At 41.0% G+C, this 23,234-nt stretch overlaps 1 protein-coding gene across 13 annotated transcripts in view; it reads left to right on the forward strand.

Moving 5' to 3' along the window:
- The window catches only part of plcb4 (phospholipase C beta 4), a 263,855-nt gene that overhangs the window by 18,972 nt on the left and 221,649 nt on the right, over positions 1–23,234 (forward strand). For 3 of the 13 annotated variants that reach the window (XM_062957597.1, XM_062957562.1, XM_016996112.2), the window contains exon 2: positions 21,837–21,906. The exons of the other annotated variants lie outside the window; for them this stretch is intronic. The gene's annotated coding sequence lies outside the window, so the exon portion shown is untranslated. The remainder of the gene's footprint in view (positions 1–21,836; positions 21,907–23,234) is intronic. 13 annotated transcript variants of the gene reach the window in all.

A 23,234-nucleotide genomic window follows, 5' to 3' on the forward strand; every position in this document is an offset into this window, starting at 1 on the left:
ATTTTGATTAGTTAACTGATATGATCACTGCAGCATTTTGAGGAAAGAAGAGCAAAGCAAAATCTGTCAGGTGTTATACACTTACAAATGTGTTACAATCATTCTGAAAGCTTGTTATCACTATCTCGTGTTCAGATCATCCTTCCTTCTGTTTTCATTACTCAATATGTGAGGGTTTCTGCTTATAGAGCCTAGAGGTATGTATTTTTTATTTGCCTCGTAATTTGGATCAAATTTGTTAAATTTTGTACTTACTGACGCATGGCTATGGCCCGTGCGAAAAATTTAATTGAAACTTATCCCATACTTTTTTGTTTTAGTTTTGTAAATCTTGTAAACCTTTTCAGCACAAGGAAACAATGCAAAGCCAAAAAGGCTGCCTTACTGCCTTGCCTTTTCTCTAAATTAATGGTGTCTGAGCATTAGGAGCTGGGGGGGGGGGGGAAAGAGGGTGCTGTGTTTTCTGGGAAAGTACAGAACTCTTGGAAAGGTAGCTTGGTAAGAGAGGAGCTCTATGCCAGAGAATTCAAAAGGCCCTGCCCTAAACTACATCCCCCAAAATGCATCAGCATCAGAAAGCACCAATCAGGGTAGCAGAGAGAGAGATTTATCCCCCCCCCCCCCCCCCAACAGCAGCCAGTGAGAGTTCCAATGAATGGTTGAATCTGCAAAGAGGAGGACTGACAGATACTTCTAGTAAGTAAATCTTTGTGCTGGGCTGGTAAGAAATCCCTAAATGGATGGCCCCATACTATAGGGGAAGCACATTAATTAGTTTAGATGCTGGATGTCCATCTGTCAGTAGAGTTTTGATGGTGCTCTCCTGCCTGGAAGAGGGGGGTTGGACTAGATGGCTCTTGGGGGTCCCCTCCAACTCTAGGAATCTATGAAAATGTAGAGTTGATTAATACTGGTTTCTATTGGTTAATATGAGAGACATTCAATGAGATAACTGTTGTGGCTTTTTAAAAATGTAATTGTCAAAACTTTTTTTAAATCCCTAAAATCAGTAGATATATGTTTTGAAAATTGGGTGGGTGGGTTGGTTGGGGGTGGGGGAAATGATCCCCTGTTATCTCCTATCATTGTATAGAAAATTCAAAGATATTGCTCTTGTAGTTTTTTAAAATGTTGTTTATAAAATTTTTGAAAATTCCCCAAAAAAACATGGATAAGTGAAACGTTCTGAACTTTGATGGGCTAACAGTGGTAAATGTGTTCTACCATTGTAGCGAGATTCACTCCAATAGCTTTAAAATGAGGGAGAAAGGAGTCCCTGAAGTTTCCCCAATTATAGTAATTTCTGCACAATTACTGTAATGAAATAGTAACAAAATTTGGTTATTCTCGTTATAGTAACAATTTTTTTACTAACTATACTTTAAAAATACTTTAGAAATGAAATGCCAGTGCCCCACAGTTTTGTAATGACCTTTGTACCTTTTTTTATGGATCACACATCCCTAAAAGCTACACTAATATGTCCTGTACACATGAAGAAAGGTATCAACCAATTCTGGAAGCTCTGAGATTTGCAGATGTGTCAGGTGGCTTATGAGTTGTTTTTACAGAACTAGATTTCAGTGGATGGAAGAGCTCCTTGTGATTACTACAGTGCAATGGTGAGAATATTAAGACTATCCAATACAAAAAAACAATGTTCCCAAGAAGGACCTTCGGGTTTATTTCAAAAGTGCAGTGCAATATCAAGTTGTCAGCTTGCGTCTATGTTAAGACAACTTTGTGACAGGTCATTCCTTTGGTTTTCTTGCCCTTTTTAGAAATTTTACCACTTGCTCAAGGGGGGGGGGGGAAGGGCTGTCTTCAATAGCCTGTTGTCGCTTGCAGTGCTTCTGATCAAAGTGCTATAAATTCTTTTGAAATATTGCATCCTGTCTGCTTATTGGCTTTGCAGGCAGTCTGCATTGCATGCTGCTGAGTTTTCTTGGACCCCCATCTTCACTGATATATAAAATCCAGATTATCTACTTTGGACTAGATTATATAACAGTGCAGATTATCTGCTTTGATAATCTGTATTATTTGGCAGTATAGAACCAGCCTTGGTCTTCAGTGAGCCATTTTGCACCCCTTCCACTTACTATATATATTTATGTATAAACACTAGATATTTTACTCAAAAATTGACTTTCAAAAGCTGGGTCAATGTATCCATGTGTCAGTGTAAATACAGTGTAAAAACAAATGTCTTAAACCTACACCTATTGATATACTCTATAAGCTAGCTGGCATTGCCCCCGCCCCCTTATGTGTGACGGCAAGTTGCTGCCAATTGTGAGAGAAATAAGGTTGAACACTGTGAAAGCCACCCACTGTATGACTATCAGCCGTCTCCCAGTAAGACTTAAATCAATGGAAAGTTTCATGAGATCCACCCCTCCTCTAAATGTTCCTCCAGTAACAGCAAAAATATCCCATGTGGGCAGAAAAATCAGGCAATCCCAACTGGATGGCCCCCCACGAGGGTCTTCCCCCAGGGGCAAACCTAGAATGGGCAACTTGGAAGTCCCTGAATAGACTCAGAGCAGAGCTGACAGATAAAAAGACAACCTGGCCAAATGGCACTACTTAGAAGAATCCTCCATCTTGTTCAACTATGGAGCAGAACAAACAACTCATGCTTGCCCACAGTGTCCTGCTTCATGCACAGATAAAGAACTATTTAATGCTACAGACAATGTGGTCGCTGTTGTCTGTTTTTGGTCTAAAATTAGCAGCTTGTGATCCTTTTATCAGTTTTAAACTTATTTATTTATGCAATGCTTTTGACACAAAATACATAAATGAAATGTAAATACTGTATCTTAACTCATATTAAAAAGCGAGGTGCCCCCTTCTCTGAGAAGAGTGGCAAAGGGTAAGAGTTTAGTCCATCCCAGAGGAACCTGGATGTACCAGCTCCCTCTACTCTCTCTACCATAGCACCATTTTCAATGCCTGGTGGAAAAATGACCTCCACGATACTAGGAATTGTTTTAGGGGGCTTCAGGGGCCACAATACAGTCTTGGGAGGCAGCATGCAACAATACTTTTTCCACCCAATTTAAATAATATCAACATTTTCTATATTTGTATCTACATATGTAAATTAATATATGCATATTTTTTTAGATCTGCGTTTTCTTCCTCTGTTTTGGTAGTTAAAATATATAGAATAGTTCTGATAAAATTGGAAAAATCATGGTATCCCACTATATTGGTGTTCCTGTGTTGTGTCTCCCTATCCAGCCCAAACTCAACTGTGGAGCAAGACAATATGCAGACTTTATACTTATGAAGGTTTTCTCATGCAGTGGAAGACCATTTCCCACTGCACCTGAACCAGGCCTGGAACACATTGTGCATTCAATACCAATGCTTAATGCTCCATAAGAATGACAATCAAGAGCCAGTGTGGCATAGTGACTTGAGCACTGGACTATGCTTCTAGTGAACAGGGTTCAAATCTCCAGCCAAAAAAAAAAGTAGGTACAGTAGAGTCTCACTTATCCAAGCCTCGCTTATCCAAGCCTCTGGATAATCCAAGCCATTTTTGTAGACAATGTTTTCAATATATCATGATATTTTGGTGCTAAATTCGTAAATAAAGTAATTACAACATAGCATTACTGCATATTGAACTACTTTTTCGGTCAAATTTGTTTGTATAACATGATGTTTTGGTGCTTAATTTGTAAAATCATAACCTAATTTGATGTTTAATAGGCTTTTCCTTAATCCCGCCTTATTATCCAAGATATTCACTTATCCAAGCTTCTGTCAGCCCATTTAGCTTGGATAAGTGAGACTCTACTGTACCATACATGAAAGCATGTACTTTAAACACATTTTGAAATAAATTTTCTTCTCCGTCTTTTTTTTGGGATGGGTAAGAAATTATTCAATCTACTACTGGTCCTGTCTCTTCTAAATTAATTTTGTAAGGCGCTTTAGGGGTCTGTCAGTATCTTTCAGACTGATTAATTCACAGAAATGAATGTGAACAGAAGTACATGATTCCCATAGGGAGTGAAATGCCAGTTTCCCTTCCACTGCACATGTTCACAGTCCCCTGATAATTTAGTACCCTAAAGAATTCAGTGTGGTAATCCTCAGTCCCCAGGGATCAGCATATTGTATTGTCTAGAATCTCTGTTATATAAAACACATGGCTACATTTAGTCATGCTGTTTTTATTCACTTTATTGGTGGTCATAAAGATAAAGCGTGTAAACGTTTCCAGAATTGTGTCTCAGGAATAAATGCAAAACTGATGGGACTATAAAGATAGTAAGCAGAGAGAATAGGTTATGAATGTAACCTGTATATATACTTGGTAAGTGTATTTGGCTCCATGTCCAGAATGCCATTATAGTGAGTGGTCAGAACTCAAATTTACCACACTGCCTTTATATCTCAGGATCTTATCCCAGATAATCTGGGATCAGGTCCTGGGATATATAGGGCAACATAGAAGGGGACTAAGCTTTTAGTTTGCAAACACACAAACAAGAAAGAAAGTGGTGGTTTAAGATCTTGTAAAAAAGCTACTCTTAGGGACTAGAGGTGTGCACCGTACCTGTTTCTTCCATTTCATTCGTTCTTTCATTCTTTTTGTTTTGGGTGGGACACAAAATGGGAACCCCTCCCTCGGAATGAGAATAAGCTCAGTACCAAAGAAAGTGGGAGGGGGTATTGTTTCCTTGCTTGCTTTTTGGATCACGTGGGGCTCCTCACACAGCCCATGGAGAATTGCTATTGCCCTCTGAGCTTTACCTGTTGGGCCAATTGGAGGAGAAGAATGCCGTCTGCCTCGCCTGCTGCCTGCCTCACCTTGACCACCGCCACTCTGCAGACAGAGGAGAAAACCTCTCAGAATTAGTGGCATCTTAACCCCTGTCTTTAAATTCAGTTCTCTTCTGCAGATGGAGAGGAAAAGATTACTGAAATAGTGGTATCTTAAGTAACACTGTGTTGTCGAAGGCTTTCATGGCCAGAGTCATAGGGTTGTTGTGTGTTTTCCGGGCTGTATGGCCATGTTCCAGAAGCATTCTTTCCTGGTGTTTCACCTACATCTATGGCAGGCATCCTCAGAGGTTGTGAGGTATGTGTGTGAGCAAAACATCAGGAGAGAATGCTTCTGGAACATGACCATACAGCCTGGAAAACACACAACAAACCCTTAAGTAACTGATGTTTTTAATCCAGGTCACAATTAAGGATATAAGGACAAACCATGCCATTACCAAAAATGTTGGGAAGGAGAGAGGAATTCCCCCCATTGGTGCCAGTTAAAGAAGAAATGAAATAGTGGGGTTGGGAACTGGGCTGTGTGTGGTGTGTGGAGCATCTTTGACATTTGGCAGGAAGGAATGGTGCCCTGCCCTCCCCTGCCTCCCTCCTGCTGCTGCTCCTGGAGAAGTTAGAGAAAGAGGGCAAAGGGGGAAAGAGAGAATGTTTTTAAGGAGATTTTATTTATAGAAAAAAAGATCTCTATAAATCAGAGAATGATCCAAACATTATAAAACTTGGTGGGCTAAGAATGGTAGATGTGTCCTCCATGTGTGGTGGTTTTCACCCCTCTAGCCCTAAAGCTGAGGGGAAGGGGAGTCTGGGGAAGCTCGCCCACTGCCACCAATGGACCAGAAATGTTAGTATTTTTGGATGCAGGGAGAAAAAACGGCCATTAGGAAAGATTCCAATTTTATGAAGGCACTCAAAAACAAAAATGGGGGCCCTACGGAAAAAACAAAACAAAACCAGAAACAGATAGTGATTATATACAAATGCACAGGTCTATTAGGGACTACAGCTGGCAGAATACTCTTTCTCAAATTCCTATTGAATGTGCCAGGTGAGCATTCTGGTAGCTGTTATTCAAAATCACTGTTTCAAACATTGGCCTACCCTTGTTTGACTGCTACCATTTCCTATTGGTTTAGCATGTCACTTCCTAGCCATAGGCTTCTTAAAGTCTTCTGGCTGAAAAAGGCATATATAGACATATGAGAGGTGCATGGGGCTCCAGTCTTCAAGTTCCTTCACATGCTAACCCTACCCATATTCTTAACTTCAAATCATGTTTTTGGCTTGTTAGCCAATCTCAGGTTTATCATTTTAAATATCATGCTTAACTGGGGCACCTTCCACAGTACCCCTATATCCCAGGATCTGATCCCAGTTTAACTTATTCCAGATTATCTGGCTGTGGAAACTCATATAATCCAGTTTTAAACAGATAATCTGGGATCGGATCCTGGGATATAGGGCAATGTAGAAGGGGCCTAAGTTAGTTGACTGTCTGGATAGAACAATAGTTCCCAGCTATGGTCTTTTTGGCCTCTATCTCACAGAAGACCCTGTCAAGTTGGCTAATAGACAAGAATTCTGGCAGCTGAAGTCCAAAAATCAGAAGGACTAACATTTGGAACCCACTGGAACAGAACCAGCATCGTATTTGTAAGGCAACTATGTACCTTTAAATGTCCCTGATCTGTAACTGCAGCATGTAGTTTTGTTTGAGGCAAGGCTGTAAGTTCTAGTTCAAGCCAGTTGGGTTCACATAGTGGACTGTAATTGTGTTCCAAGTCAGTGTGTGATCCATTTGTTTGCAAGACAAATAGGCAAGCCTTCTGATGGTTGTCCCTAATCCATTTGCTTACAGAGTCAGGCAACAGACAGCTGGGAAATCCTGTCCTTTTCCCCAAACACGGCTATGTGTGTGTGTATATGTGTGTATGTATGGTGCTAGTCCATAGCAACCCTGGTATAGCATTATAAATGAATCATTGTTTTGACTGTTTGAACAAAGATTAAATTTTAATCCACTTCCTGTGTTTTTAAAACATGCCAATAAAGAAGTAATGGCAGTGCTTTAATGTCTTTCTCCTTCAGCTTGCTGTCAACTTGTCTGTCTTTAGGCATTTGACGAGCTTAGTTGTTCTTGAGTCCCACTTAAAACAATATTTTAAATGGGTGCTTATATTCTGCCTCAGACATGGGAATGCCCTTTTCCTTATTTTTAGACATCTATTTCTTTCACAGTCTGAGGCCAAATCTTTTTTTGTCCCAAAATAAAATGTAACAGCTGACGAGGCAAACTCCATAAGATGGAACAAAGTAAAAACAAAACAAAGAACATGCATTCTTAGAGGTGGATAAGGAAAATTGTCTTAATAATTTTAAGAAATTAATGGTAGTTCTTTGTCAGGGAAAATACCGAGTTGGAAATTCCCTCTCACTACAGAGGTCATTGCTGGTTCACCTGGCACTGAAAATATAATAGTGAGCTTATCAGAATAGAAATGGGACATTACCTCTCCAAAGACCCCCTTTGGCCCATTATCTCAACATGATTTATCTTGATTTGTATTGTCTTTTCTAATGCATCAGGTAGATAACCTTTATCCCCACTTCCTCTCGGATATATATATATATATATATATATATATATATATATATATATATATATATATATTGTGTGTGTGTGTGTGTGTGTGTGTGTGTAATATAATTTTGAAGTGTTTTTGGAGCAACCTCTGCCATTCTGTGCTCTTCATTTCCCCAAATTCCTTGCAGGAGAATATGGAACATGGAAGAATCCATTGGTTTCAGTTTCTGCCACAATTGATTCCCAACCAAAATCTCAAGTATGTTCATCATAGCTATGAAGAAATATGTAGGTTGTAGTAATTTGTGTTAAAACAGAATTTTAATGAATGTAGATATCAAATTCAGAATATCTAGCTATTCCCATCATGAAAGGGCCATGTTGAACTTATATAGATGTTAAAGATGAGGAAAAATGCTGTCAACCTTAATTCAGTATCAACATGGTTGAGCTTGACGTGATTCTGGATGGACATATCTGTCTTTGTTTTTCTCTACTTTCTTTTTTCTTCTTTCTTTACTCTCAAAAGACTTGACACTTCTAATATAAAGAATATGGGTTACTTTTGTAGAAAAAATCAGAACTGAAGTGAAATGAAATTTTTCACTGGTCCCTAAAAGTACCAGAGTTCAAAGTTTCCTCTGTCATTCATTAAAATAGAATAATAATATTAGATCACCACAACAGTCAGATAGATATACCTTGGTGACTTTTTTATTTTACTTCCCTGTGTACCTTGGATGAATTTTCCAGTTTCGTCATGAATTATGAAGGCTTTGTCAAGACAAAGGGAGAAGAGAATCAAATATTTGCTTTCAGGAGATCTTGGCCATGAGAGGGTTCAGATCCTTCTTTTTGTTTGAGTTGCATGTTAACTCAACTGGAATATGTACTGTTTGATTCCTCTGTTTTATGATGGCTTGGTTTCAGCTTGCCATCATAATTTTTTTATTTAAGGGGCAAAAATACTCATAGCAAGAATCCAAAATTATAAAAGAGGTAATCACTTCCAGAGTAAACCTATTGGGATTTTCTTAAGTAAATCACAGTTTAACAGTTGATTCAGTGGATCTACTCCACTTGAGAAACCAATAGGCTTTAGATCTATATACCCCCCAAAAGATGAAGATTGCCATGAAATGTTTTAACAGTCTTGGTTCATGGCTATTGAATTGGCTCAGAATGTTTCTGAAGCAAGAACTAACAGTGATTTGTCACAACAATATTTCTTCAGCAAATGTTCAAGTTATTTGCCTGATAGGGCCTCTGTGTTCAGTTGCCTGCATCCTAATAATGAAACGCCTACAGCAAAACTGATTATATAAGTTGAGCATCCCTTGTCCAGGAGCTGCTGTTTTGCAATGGGTTAAACCCTTGTGCTGGTTGGATTTCTGACCTGAAGGTTGGAGGTTCGAATATGCGAGATGGAGTGAGTTCTTGTCTGTCAGCTCTAGCTTTCCATTCAGGGACATGAGAGAAGCCCCCCACAGGATGGTAACACATCTGGGCATCCCTTGGGCAACTTATTTGAAGATGGCCAAATTTCTCACACCAGAAGCGACTTGCCTCAGTTCACTTCTGACATGATAAAAAAATCCCTTGTCCAAAATTTTGAAATTTTAAATAACACCAAAATCTTAAATTCTACACATGTGTGACTTACTTAGTGTATTTTTGCTTTTTAGTGGTTCAGTGTTCACAGACTTTGTTTCATGCACAAAATTATGAAAGATGCTGTAAATAAAATTTTCTCTGTGTATAAGGTGTATACGAAACATAAATGAAATCTGTGGTTAGACAGGTCCCATCTCTGTATGTATGTATGTATTTATAAATATAGAAATATAAATATTCCAAAATCTGGAAAAATCCAAGATTCAAAACACTTCTGGACTTAAGCTTTTTGAGTAAGAGATATACAACCTTAATTTATAATACTTCATATCAAAAACCTATATAAATTGCTTCATAGGATTGGTGTTAATTTATGGTTTGGATCCAAGTTGCGGGACCTGGGTGGTCACCAGATTATATGCATTTGTAACCTATCTCAGTACTTCATAAATCATCATTAGTATTCTTTAAGAGCTGCAGACGAGACAATTTGTGCAATAGAAAAAACATAACTTGGTTCCCACAAAATCTTTTATAAGAAAGTAATTAACAATTGGTTATAATGCAAGAGGAAATGGAAGGTAGCTTCTCCCCTTGTCCCTGAAGGCAAGTGGTTTTTAATTATTGTTGTCTTTATTTACATTAATTGTCTGGGGACATTTTGGAAATAATTGATCTGCAATCTTGGAGGAGCAATCTTCTTTGTTCGGAAAGTAAATGCTGCTTTTTTCCTATCAGAATAGAATGCCTGCAAATGTTGGCCTACTTCTAAGTGCTAATTCCTACCCAATCAGACCCAATGTTTGGTTTTACTTAAGGTTTGTAGGGCCTTGAATCCTCTTTTCACCACAAACCACACACTGTCCAGGTAATCCAATAAGTAAAAGTTTATTAAAAGCAGAGTATATAAAAAGCAAGCCAATTCAAAAGAGAAAATCAATGTTCAAAAGGTTATTTCCATGAAAACTGAGAGTCCTAAAATCCATTCAAAGAAAGTCTATAACAGCAATGTCTCAAGATTTCCAAAGGCAAGATAACATGAATCCAAGGCAGGCAAACTAGGCCACACATGAACTAAAAGCAAGAACAGTTTGAAACTTGAATACATGAATTCCAAGAATGTAGGCCTCAAGAAACCGAGAGCTCTTCACCTGAATGCAGCATTGCTCTCACAAATATTGTGCCATGTTTAAAAACCCAGAATCCCTCCCATGAGATCATTTCCCCTGCACCTGCCTTCCCACTCCTTATCTCTAATTTGCTGGGAGAAGCGAGTCTGTCTTAATTGCATGCCCTGTTTCCTTGACTCCAGACTCCTTGACTAAAACAAACATTCATCTCCCACATTTCTCTCAGCCTGCACTTCTGGCAGGTTCCCATAGGAACAGATATCGCCTTCACCATTCTCTTGGAAACTGCCAGGAGGAGATTCCAAAACACCTCTTGCTTCCAGTCTCCTCTGGGCCCTCTGAATGTCTCCCAGCATCCCCTTCCTCCTCATTCTGAACACACAGAATCTGACCAGACTATAACAGGTTGATTTACTATTCAGCTGGGTTGTTTAGTGGGTTTACTCTTGCTGAAACTGGGGATAAGTCATTATAATACTTGGAACAGTGTTTCCTGAAGTTATTCATGCTTTTCTGAATTTTTTAAAACAAATGTAAGTTTTTATGACAGAGGTGGGGATTGTGTGATTCTCTGGATGCTGTTGGACTACAGCTCACATCAGTCTTCAATAGACCAGACAATGGAGAGGAATGAATGACTTGCAGTCTATCAATATATGGAAAAGCACATGTTCCTAAGCCTTAAGGAGGTAAAAAAAGGTATATTGTTTCCAGGATGGGGAAGAAACCTAAGTGTAGAGCTTCAGATATTATCTCCATCTGCCTGAAATGATGGAACACTGCTATTTAAATGGATTCAGTACCTAGCAGCTTCGCTAGAATGATGTGTACCATATAAGGATTTCTGATATACAAGCAATGGATTATTGACTATTACACTGGAGAACACAATACCTCTATGGAACTGTCTTCCTCTAGATCTCCAGCTGGAGGAGGATCTCATCCATTGTGATAAAAGGTTGAAAACCTTCCTCTTGGATTTACCAGATTAAGTTATTGAATTCTACGTGGGGTTCCTGAGTTGTGTAGTGACTGGCGGGATCTTGGGGATTTTACATATATTTATAGTATTATGTTTTCATTGATTGGATATGTTTGATGTTCAGGACGTTACAATAAACATTGGGAAAAGGTCATTATAATAAGTGGTGTTGCTGCTGCTGTTGTTGCCCCCCTCCTCCTCCTCCTTGTTTACAGATCAAGCCAAAGATCCTTTTATCTTGATGATCCTATTCCATGGCCCTTAGAATCTTCTGAGGTTTTGTTTTAGGATCCTTGTGGATACCAAAATTAATGGATATGTAAAATGGCATAGTAAAATGCCATCCCTTATAAAAATGTCAAAATCAAATTTGGCTTTTTGGAATTTGGTGGATTTTTTAATGGTTGAAACTGTGGATGCCAAATCTGTGAATATAGGAGGGTGTGTGTGCATGCTTTTTCTAATGCATTCATTCTCTTTCTGTACAGCTCATATAGATGAGATTTACAAAGTTGATAATTGTACACAGCATCTGTTTCGGTCATTAGCTGACTCAGAATGTTCTTTCCATTTTTTTCTGTAAAGTTCTGCACCTGTACCTTGTTTTAAACTGGATACAAATGTCCTTGGGTCCTATGCAAGACACTAAAGTATAACTCACTAACTAAATATGCCTAGTTAGTGCATATTTTTATTTTATCATCTTCTGGATAACTTTGCCAGAGGTTATTTTTTTAATTATCTATGTAGTGTCTTGAACCCATGTTCCATAATGATTGGTGTGAATAAAGGTATAATTGACAGTAAAACTAGCTGGCTAGCATCTCATGGATGAAAATGAATGTGGTGTGGAATAACCTTATTTGAATCAGAAATGGAGAAAGTCATGGGCCTCCAGATGTTTTTAAGTTGGTGCTTTGTGCTAAGTGTATGTGTGCCAAGTTTGGTCCAGATCCATTGCTCATGGGATTGATATGGCTCTCTGGTTGTGGGAGCAATCCTTGAAAATAGCAAGCTAGCTAGTCACTTGCATTATATAGATAGATAGATAGATAGATAGATAGATAGATAGATAGATAAGACAAGGCAAGAATATTCTGCATCCTTTAAATAATACTAACAGCACTTCTACTTTTAGTAACACTGTTCTAATTCATAAATCCTACAATTGACATTTGATCCCATATACTTGTGAAAATTTGACCAACACATCCCATTTTTCTTGACATAAATACAAGATCTCTCTTTAATTCGCATAGTCCATCACAGCTAGTTCATAGATCTTCATCAAGCTACTCTTCTTGCATTCAGATCACTAGTTCCTTCCATATCTGAGCATAAACAATTTTTACTGCAGTGATCATTGATTGTAATAATCATCTAAATTTTCTTTCTAGATGATCATCCATCATTCCCATCAAATAAAACTCTTGTTTCATTATGATTCTAACCTTAACAATACTTACTTGAGTCCAATATTTTTGGGCTTTTCTCCAAGACCACATATGATAAAACATCCCAACATTATGTTCACATTTCCAACATTTATTAGAACTGCCTGTATACATCTTAAAAGAGTCCCTCTTGTGTCAATTACCATCTGTACATCATCTTATGAAAGTTTTCTATCAGATCATTACACCAAGTAGATGTAAAACTGTTTGTCCACATCTTCCATTATTCCGACTGAATTTTTGTGTCAGCACTGGTAGATGGTTTAAACGTGATCACAATTCATATCAGGTCCATTATGTCTGCTTTGGAAGAAAAGTTTCCATTAGTGTCATTTAAAACACTTCTTTTTCAATGCAAAATAGTAGGCATTGAGAATCAGCCAGGAATTGACTGGAAAAGATCTCTTTGACCATCAAGCTCCTGATACCCTGAATGATTTGATTAGAATAATAGTGTGGTAATAATAATAATAATAATAAAACTTTATTTATACCCCGCCACCATCTCCCCAACGGGGACTCGGGGCGGCTTACATGGGGCCATGCCCAAGACAATACAATAGACCATAACATAATACAATTAAATAATACATTACATAAAATAAAACAGTACAACATAAGATCAAAACAGCAATATAACACGAGCGGGCCGCATGAATACTACATTTAAAAACTAGATTAAAAATTAAAACTCTGGGTGAGAAAGGGATCAGAATAAAACCTCGAGGGACGGGACATCAGATAGTGAACCAGTCTAGAGGATAAATATCGGGGGGGAGTAGCATAGAACATTTACTCTCCGAAAGCACACCGGAAGAGCCATGTTTTTAAATCTTTCCTGAAGGCTAAAAGGGTGGGGGCTTGCCTGATTTCAATGGGCAGCGAGTTCCACAAGCGAGGGGCCACCGCAGAGAAGGCCCTCTCCCTTGTTCCTACAAGGCGAGCCTGAGATATAGGTAGTGGCGACAGGAGGGCCTCCCCCGATGATCGGAGAGGTCGGGCAGGTTTATGATAGGAGATACGGTCACGAAGGTAGGCGGGTCCCAAACCGTTTAGGGCTTTATAAATGATGGTCTGCACCTTGAATTGGGACCGGAAGATGAACGGCAGCCAGTGGAGCTCCTTAAACAGGGGAGTAGATCTCTCCCTGTAACTCGCCCCCGTTATTAGTCTGGCGGCCGAACGTTGGACCAGCTGTAACTTCCGGGCCGTCTTCAAGGGAAGCCCCACGTAGAGCGCATTACAGTAGTCCAGTCTAGAGGTAACTAATGCATGCACCACCGTGGTCAAGTCAGACTTCACGAGGTATGGTCGCAGTTGGCGCACAAGTTTGAGTTGTGCAAAAGCCCTCCCGGCCACCGCCGACACCTGCGCTTCAAGCGTCAGCGCTGAATCCAGGAGGACCCCCAAACTGCGGACCTGTGATTTCAGGGGGAGTGCAACCCCGTCCAGCACAGGTTGCCACCCAATACCCCGATCCGACGAGCGACTGACCAGGAGGGCCTCTGTCTTGTCAGGATTGATCCTCAGCTTGTTCCTCCTCATCCAGTCCGCCACAGCGGCCAGGCACTGGTTCAGCACCCAAGGAGCTTCCTTGGAGTCAGGTGGAAACGAGTAGTGGATTTGTGTGTCATCTGCGTAGAGATGGCAACACCCTCCAAAACTCCGGATGACCTCTCCCAGCGGTTTCATGTAGATGTTAAAAAGCATGGGGGATAAAATAGACCCTTGCGGGACCCCACAGGTCAAAGGCCAGGGGTCCGAGCAGGTATCCCCCAGCTTCACCATCTGGGAACGGCCCTCCAGGAAGGACTGGAGCCACTGCAAAACAGTGCCACCGAGTCCCATCCCGGAGAGCCTCCCCAGAAGGATACCATGGTCGATGGTATCGAAAGCCGCAGAGATGTCCAGGAGAACCAGCAGGGTCACACTCCCCCTGTCCAGTTCCCTGCGGAGGTCATCCACCAAGGCGACCAAAGCCGTCTCAGTGCTGTACCCAGGCCTGAAGCCAGACTGCGAGCGGTCCAGAAAATCAGTGTCATCGAGGAACTCCTGGAGCTGCGTGGCCACCACCCGCTCCAGAACCTTGCCCAAAAACGGGAGGTTGGAAATTGGTCTGTAGTTGTTACATACAGATGGGTCTAGCGAGGTCTTTTTTAGTAACGGTTTTACCACCGCTTGCTTAAAACAAGATGGAAATGACCCCTGACCCAGGGAGGCATTTATTATAGCCACAAACCAATCCAACAACCCCTCTTTGGCCTGCTTAACCAGCCAAGAGGGACAAGGATCCAGAGCACAAGTGGTCGCCCTCACAGACCCAAGAATCCCCTCCACGTCATCCGGAAGAACAAGCCGGAAAGAATCCCACAAAATCGGACAGACAGGTGCCTCGGTTACCTCCGCTGGAACTACAATTAAGCTGGAGTCCAACTCATGGCGTATCTGAGCAACTTTGCCTGCAAAGTGGTGCGCAAAATCGCTGCACCTAGTTGCCAAGTCATCAGGAAGCCCCTGGGTCTCAGGAGGCCGCAGGAGCTCCCCAACAACTCGGAACAACTCCGATGGCCTGTTGGCCGCAGACGCTATGCGGGCAGTCGTGAAAGCTTTCCTGGCTGCTCGCAGAGCCACGGAGTAAGCCTTAATAGCGGCTTTAGCCCGTGTTTGGTCAGACACATCCCGAGATTTCCTCCAGATGCACTCTAGTCCCCTCCTCGCACGCTTCATCACAGCCAGCTCCTCAGTGAACCAAGGAGTCGACATGACTCTACGCAGCGAAAGAGGACGTTCGGGAGCGATCGTGTCAAGTGCCCTTGTCAGCTCACTATTATAGCGATCAGCCAGGACATCGACAGGATCGCCAGTCTCCAGAACAGGAAGATCCCCAAGAGACCTCAGGAGTCCATCCGGATCCATCAGCCTCCTGGGGCGGACCATCTTAATGGGTCCACCACCCCTGCGGAGGTTAGAAGACACAGCGAAACTCAAACAGATCAGATGATGGTCAGACCATGACAATGGAAGAATATTTTGCTCTTCCACTCTGACTGTCCCACCGTCCACAATGAAGACGAGGTCCAGCGTGTGTCCCGCCTGATGTGTGGGCCCAGATATAACTTGAGTCAGCCCCATGGTCGTCATGGCAACCATGAAATCCTGAGCTGCACCTGTCAAAGAGGTCTCGGCATGAATATTAAAGTCCCCCAAAACTATGAGTTGTTGGGAGACCAGGGCCGAATTGGAGACCACTTCTGCTAGCTCGGACAGAGAGACTGCTGGGTCGCGGGGTGGACGGTACACCAGCAGAATCCCCAAGCTGTCTCGGGCTCCCACCTTCAGGAAGACACACTCAAACCTCGAAGACTGCGGAACGGCGCATCTGATCAGGGCGATGGACTGCCGAAAGATCACCGCGACTCCTCCTCCCCGCCCCCCAGCCCTGGCCTGCTGATGCACCCCGAAACCTGGTGGGCACAGCTGAGTGAGATTCACACCACCCTGCTCGTCCAGCCACGTCTCGGTGATGCATGCCAGATCCGCCCCCTCATCCAGGATCAAATCCTGGATAACAGCTGTTTTACCGTTGACGGATCTGGCGTTCAAAAGCAGGACCTTAAGGCTGGGAGGTCTGTCCTGAAGACTACCACACCTATTCCTCTCCAGGGTCGCAAAAACTCTGTTGCGCTTCTCCCTGGGTCGAAAGTGACCGTTCTTCCTTCTCCCCCAAACCACCTCAATGAGACCCTGCCCGTGGAAACCCTCTCCCCCCTGGAGAGATGACTGATTGAGGTTGCCCATTGAAGGGGATAGTCAGCTGTCCTGAGATAGAAAATCATCAGCAATACTTGGTTGTTTAAAGGAGGGGCCTATCTCCGCTGGTGTAGGAGGAAAGGAGTCATCTAACAGATCATCATCTAGCGTGGGAAGGGGGCTAGGCACTAATGATGTCTGAGAACGGGACTGAGAGGTAACATAGACATGGCCTAAACCTGGGGGATCTTGTCTACCAAGATTCCGCCTGATGTCCAGGGGGCGAATCAATGGGTCTACTAGTACCCTCCTGAGAGTAATGCCCCACTGTTGAAGTTTGGGCCTATACAAAAACAATTCCTCCATCAGTGTTCTGTCTTCCAATCCAATGAGAAGACAAATGGAGCGGCTCCAGGACTGATAGTCTCTACGAAGCCAGTCGATAGTCTTGATCTTCACTTTCGACCAGCTTAAAGATAGAATTTGTGAGAGAGATGTCCGGACCGCTCGCTTAGATGTCCATCTTCCTCTGTTCAATAGTGAGTCTTGCACTTCCACTGCCACCTTATTAGTTCGCAACAGATGTTGGGAATTGCAGTAAGTGTCCAGGGAGTGTCCAAACAGTTCTGGGGACAGCGTGTTGTTTGTCCTCTGAGAGACTCTATTAGTTTCCTTCCGGCCGTCCCTCCCCTGACTCTGACTCTCTTCCCCAGATAAAGACTCCACCCCATCCCTGGCCCCTTCCAAGCCTGACCTATTGCCTTCCTTCTGCTCCTCTAGCTTTTTTCTTCCCTGGCTTTCCAGAGCATTTAATTCCTCATTAATATTAATAAAGCTGGTTGGTACAGTTTGTATAATGTCTATAGGAGAAGGATTCTTCACCATTAGGGAAATTCCTTTGAAAAGATGGTCAATTTTCTTGTTCAGTGTCTCCAACTGTTGTAAAACAGTACTGAACGATTTTCCCAGTAGATCACATAGGAAAAAGAGTTCGTTTTCCCTCGATGTTTCCTGCCAACTCATTCCTATTACCTTTCAAAAACCTTCCTATAATATACCTCTCTAATCTTTCAAAATTACCCCTCGTTTCTACTATCTCTTTCAGCTCAACATACACATACCTTCATTCACATTCTGGGACCATCAATTTACCAATCAATAAAACTCAAGAACTCTCGAATCCTATGTGATCACTTCCTATGACCTAAGTACCAGGTTCTCAAACCTACTTCCTATCAGAGTCTCCCTGAAATTAGATAAAAACTTTCTCACTCCTATCTATAATACACACACACACATATACACACTCAAAAGAAAAAGAGGGAAAAAAAATTAATAATAATAATAATAATAATAAAATAAAAAGAAATAAAATAAAATAGATGGCAGGCTGCAGCACTGAAGAAATGATCCAAGCTATTCCTATCTAGAACTTCCTCATTGATTCAGTCTCAACCAGTAAAATTAAACTCTCTAAATAAAAAATAAAAATAAAAATAAAATAAAATAAAATAAAATAAAAAAGAAAGAAAGAAAAAAGAAAAAGAAAAGGCTTGATGGTGTCAGGTACAGGAAAACCCTTCGTCACGCGGCACTGGCCCTAGCTGTTGATTCCAACAGGGCAGGGGCAGATGGAGAGGTCGGCCAAGCCCAGGCAAGTCCCAAGGAGCAAGATGGTACACTCCACAGCGCTGCTTCCTGTGTCCTTTAGGAGGATAGGCAATGTAGGAAACCCCAGCGGATGGTGAATAGCAGCTGCAATAACAAGAAGGCCTCCAGGGGGGAAGGTCTCTAACAACAGCAGCAGCAGAAGTAGAAGTATCTGCAGCCTTTGAGCCTTTGAAGTAGCTAGCACTGATAATTGGGTGTTAATGGCTTCGGAAACAGCCCGTCCCAGTCCCAGATGGAGAGCCGCCTCGGGAAGAAAGCTCGCTGTCACGAGTCAAACAGGTAGGCAGTGTTAGGCAACACAGCGGCCAGCTGCAGATCGGCTCCGAAGAATGGTACAGTGATTTGAGTGTTGCACCAGGACTTGGAGAGATCAGAATTTCAATCCCTGCTCAATTATGGAGACCTTCAGCAAGTCACAGTCTCTCTACCTTAGAGGAAGGCAAATTATACATGCTTATAAAGCTCATCAAGAAGATCCTGGAATAGTTTTATAGTAAGTCAGTGTTGACTTGAAAGCATAACAACAATGAATGACAATTAACTGTTTGCTTTTGAAACAGCCTTCTAGTACATATTTTTCAGTTGTATGCATTTTAGTTATTCACATTTTAAAATGTGTGCATTGCTCTATGTGTAATTATTTTTCTCAAAATGCTCTATAAGCATTGCAGAAGTGTGAATTCAAAAAAGTCTCTAGAGATGTCAAAAAGTTACTTGCTTAAGGTTCTTATTAAATTGTTTTCTAGTCCTGGTCTACTCTACACACATACCCAGTAGTGTATCCCTGGTTGTGCTGAATGTCTGCTTTTAGAGGATGTTTGCCAAATAGACTGAGCTAGCTGATCCACGCCGCAAAGGCTTCACTTCATTTATTTGGCGAAGGCATGAATTTGCATGCTTTCCTTGCACATATCAAAACAATTGGCTGGCTGTCATCTTTTGAAGGCCTTAGGAGCTAAATGGGACCTGGCTGCTGAAAAACAAAAAGCAAATTATGCATGAATTGAATGGTAATTTAGAAATCGCTTTTGGACTGTCATCCAGTGGATGATAGTCTGGATGCTGGTAGACCAGAAGAATACCTGCCCCCTTCTCCAGATAATGTGAGCTTCAGCTTTTTGTGTAACATTTTGTTTCCTTGGAATAAAGCTGTCTCTGAAATAACATTGGAGGCAGGAAAAGGGAGGAAAAAAGGAATGTGGGTTCAAACCTTTCATTGAGAAGATTCATTTTGATATATGTACAGTAATAAAAGTAATCTTCTCAGAGTTTTGAATTCAGGGATACTGACTTTTGGTAGGCAAAAGTCAGATTTATTCATGTATGCATATCCACCACTATAAAGAACAGAAAGAACTGTTTCACTTGCCCAGTCCTTTCAAATTTTAGGAAAAAGGGCCGTGATTTGCATATTTCTGGATCCTGTTACTTTCTGTCTCCATTTAACAACTATATATATGGTTTTTAACTTGAGCCTGTAATACTAAAATTCTTTCAATTTTTAGCTTTCTTGGTGCATGGAATCCTAAATATACTTATCTATTCAGAAGAATACCACTAACGTCTAGCAAATAAGACATATGTGGTGGTGGAGATGATGATAATGATGATGATTATGTTTATACCCCTCTTTTTCTTTCCACAATATAACTTCCAACCATTACCACCTGATTTATTTTTGCTGCATGATTGGTGGAGTTTGCTTAGTAGGAGGATAAAATGTGACGGATGGCATATGATTGATAGCTTATATGGGATGTATCTTGTGATTTTGTCAGTGAAAACTTCATCCCTTAATAGAACATTGCAAGCTTGTATGATCTTTGGTTATGAATTCTCACCATTCAAGAGCATTTAAATGGACTTTAGCTTTGATGGATGATTTGGCAAAATAGTTTTACCTATCTCCACTGAGTGTACCCATAGTTTAAAGACAGGATATTCACAGAGGGTGGTCATGATTTTCTTTTGTATTCCAGTGTGTTTATGGCTTCTCTGCCTCTTACAAGCGTATTTATGGAAGCCGTGTCTGCTCCCAAATAGCAAAGCTGGAAAAGATCCCAAATACCTGGTTGAAGAGGCAATGAAATACTGTCTCTAGTGTTTATAATCCTGAAATGCATTTCAGAGCTCGCTTTTTTTTTTAAAAAAAGAAAAGTTATAAAGTAATAAAGGTAATACAACAGAAAGTAGATAATGAAAAAAGCAAAACTAGAAAATCAGATTTTCAGATTATCAACACCTTATATCATTACCCTATCACTATTTATGAATCATAGAATTGGAAGAAAGCACAAGTCCTATCCAGTCTGAACCCCTCCCATGCCGGAACACAAATCAAATTATCATTATCATTATCATTATATTTATTTATACTCCACTTTATCTCCCCAAAGGGGACTCAAAGTGGCTCATAGTGATTTCAGCTAAGACCACAGATAAGAAGATCCATGCTTGGTGAGCTTTTGCTAAACCAGACCAGCCAGGACAGAGAACAAGCACTCCGGCTTGAAGGCAAAGCTACACAATTTGGCCAAAAGGGAATCAAGTACCCACAAAGTGCTTCAGAATGTACAAGCATAAATACACAATAAAACACAAGGCATTTATGCAGTTCTGGGAGATATTCAGACTCCTCCTGATTGGCTGGGAAACCGTGCCAGCTAGGATCAACACAAGGATTAGAGTGACACTGACAGAAGGAGAAGATTCCCATGGTGGGAAGAAGAACAGCTGATGGATGGTCAGTTTAAAGGTCCAGTCTGTTGCAGAGATGCTCCTGGGAGGGGGCAAAACTGGAGGAAGTGATGGTGTGGGTATGCAGATGATTCCATGATTAGTGTCTAGTTTTATGGAAATAAAGGTGTAAGACCCAAGAGAAAAAAAGGTGACAATCCCAAATTATCAGGGGATTGGGTGCCTACTGAGAAGACTAATGTATTCATATTTGTTTAGCATTCTCTTTCATGGGAATGTTTAGCCTCTAGCCTTGTCTAAAAAGGAAAACATCTTAAGTTCATCTTTGTGACAGAAAGATCATCTGCTTCATATATATACACAAAGGGTTTGACCTTATCTGACTTGGGAGATTACTAGAAAGATTCTCGTTAATTGAGTTAATGAGTAGATTTGCATCTTCTAAAGCTTATAGATCTACTGATGAACAAGGCTGGCAGGGAGGGTGAATCTTGTTTAGAAGCAAACATATACTTGGAAAGAAAGGGCATGCTTTTCGTATCACCACACGCCTTGGATTTTGGTGGGAGAGTTGGTGCCAGAGGTGAGGAATCATCAGAGATTCCACAAAGAGCGACAAGGAAAAGACAAGCAGTGACATATGTTTAATTTCATATCTTTGAAATTCTAGTTTCACTGAGAAGCCAAAATAATTCAGCAGTAACAATTCAGGCATGTGTTTCTTGTTGGTTTTCCATGAGCATCTGCATTATTTTGGACAGTGCTTTGATTGCATATTCTTACAGAGCAGGGAGTTGGACAGGATGGCCCTTGTGGTTTCTCCCAACTTTATGTTTCTGTGACATTGAGTTACCTGCTTGCCTTTCATGCTGTGCTGAGAGCACTAAAAGAGAGGAGTGGTACTTACTGAAAAGACCTTAATACTGTAGGTATTCACCCTCATTAATTGTTATGAAACGTATGTAGATGAATTTACCTTCATGTTTTCCCACTACACACTCTGTCTGTATGTCTGACTTTCTCAGTTAAAATGTTCTTTGGTTGGAAGAGAATGGAGTGTGCAGTGTTGTACACTGTGTTTCTGGGAACCCTATCTTTTAATTGTCAGGGAGCCAATTAAAACTCTGAGTGTCTCTCTTTTCCTCCAGGCAAGCTGACCTAGCTTTGTGTTTCCAGCATTATGCTGAAGGGCTGCAGTGCAGTGGGAAAAGAAAGGGGGTATGTACTCATTATGATTAAGCAATATGGAGATGTTGCCTCTCATACAGTGGGTAAATTTTAGTATACAGGCAGTCCCTGAGTTACAAACATATGACTTACAAATGACTCATAATTAAGAACAGGAGTGAGGCAATAGGACGTGAGAGAAATCTACCCCTCAGAAGAGACATTCACTCCTGCAAGAGTTATCACAGGGAAAAGATGCTTTCACTGAAGCATTATCACCAATCTTTGTTTCTACAACAAGCCATACTTTTCAAAATCCAAGTGTCACAGGGACAGAAAGTGAGGTGAAATCTTCTGAATAGGGACACAGACATCAAAACAAACACTACAGAGGCATCAACCCTTCCTTATGCTACCCAAAGCTAACAGATCGATAGATTTGGCTGGAGTTACACTTAAAAATGTACCTGTTCCGACATACAAATTCAATTTAAGAACAAATTCTTATCAACCCATCTTGTTCTGTACTTGTATGGCTTCTTTCCCCATTAAGCCACTAAAACAATGGTCTGCTGGTAGCTTGTGAAAGTGGCCACGTTAAATTGGCTATTTTGACTCTGGCCCAATTTTGACTGTTATACTTGGAAACTGAGAGTTTGCTCTGATGTTTGAATCAGGTTACTGCTATAATAAATGTTTAGAAGCATCTGATTTAGGTCAGTTTGGATTTTTCTCTTGTACTATAGCATGATGCTATTGTAAAGAAGTTTGAATGAAGTTCGAAGTTACATTGAATATCAGTAGCCTAGAGTTGCTGTTAGGCATTGTAAGATAACTGATTCAAGGTAGTAGAGGTTACGAGACAGCTTTCTGTGTTTCTCCTCTGCACTCCAGATGTTCTTCTGTGTTGGAGGAGAGAGCTGTGTTTCCCCATAACTTGCTCTGGCTTGTCCCTTCCCCTTCCAGATTAGCTTCCTTCCTTGGTTATGGTGGGGGACTCCCTTCCATTATCAGGGTTTATTTTCAACTTATTCGTCAGCTTCTCTATGTGGATTGTTCATCTGAACATTGCTCATTTTAATACTAGTGGAAGAGGAGTTCACAGCTGAAACAGAGGGAACTGAATTGCGGGGTGGAGTAGAAATGGGCATGGAAAAAGCTCAGGTGTAACAGCCCAGGAATGAAACAGATCCATACAACTTTTCATGCATGTGTACATTTCTTTTGGTCCTTTTCATTGAACAACAGTAGCACTAGAATCAGCAGAAGTGATGTAAAATGTTGGTAATTTAACCCAAACCCAGACAAAATCTGGGCCATGGCTCTTTCCAAGTCTCTTTTAATTCACCCGATGAGATTTAAATGCACATTTAATTCCT

The sequence above is a fragment of the Anolis carolinensis genome, chromosome 1 (genome assembly GCF_035594765.1).
Source record: "Anolis carolinensis isolate JA03-04 chromosome 1, rAnoCar3.1.pri, whole genome shotgun sequence".
Lineage (NCBI taxonomy): Eukaryota > Metazoa > Chordata > Lepidosauria > Squamata > Dactyloidae > Anolis > Anolis carolinensis.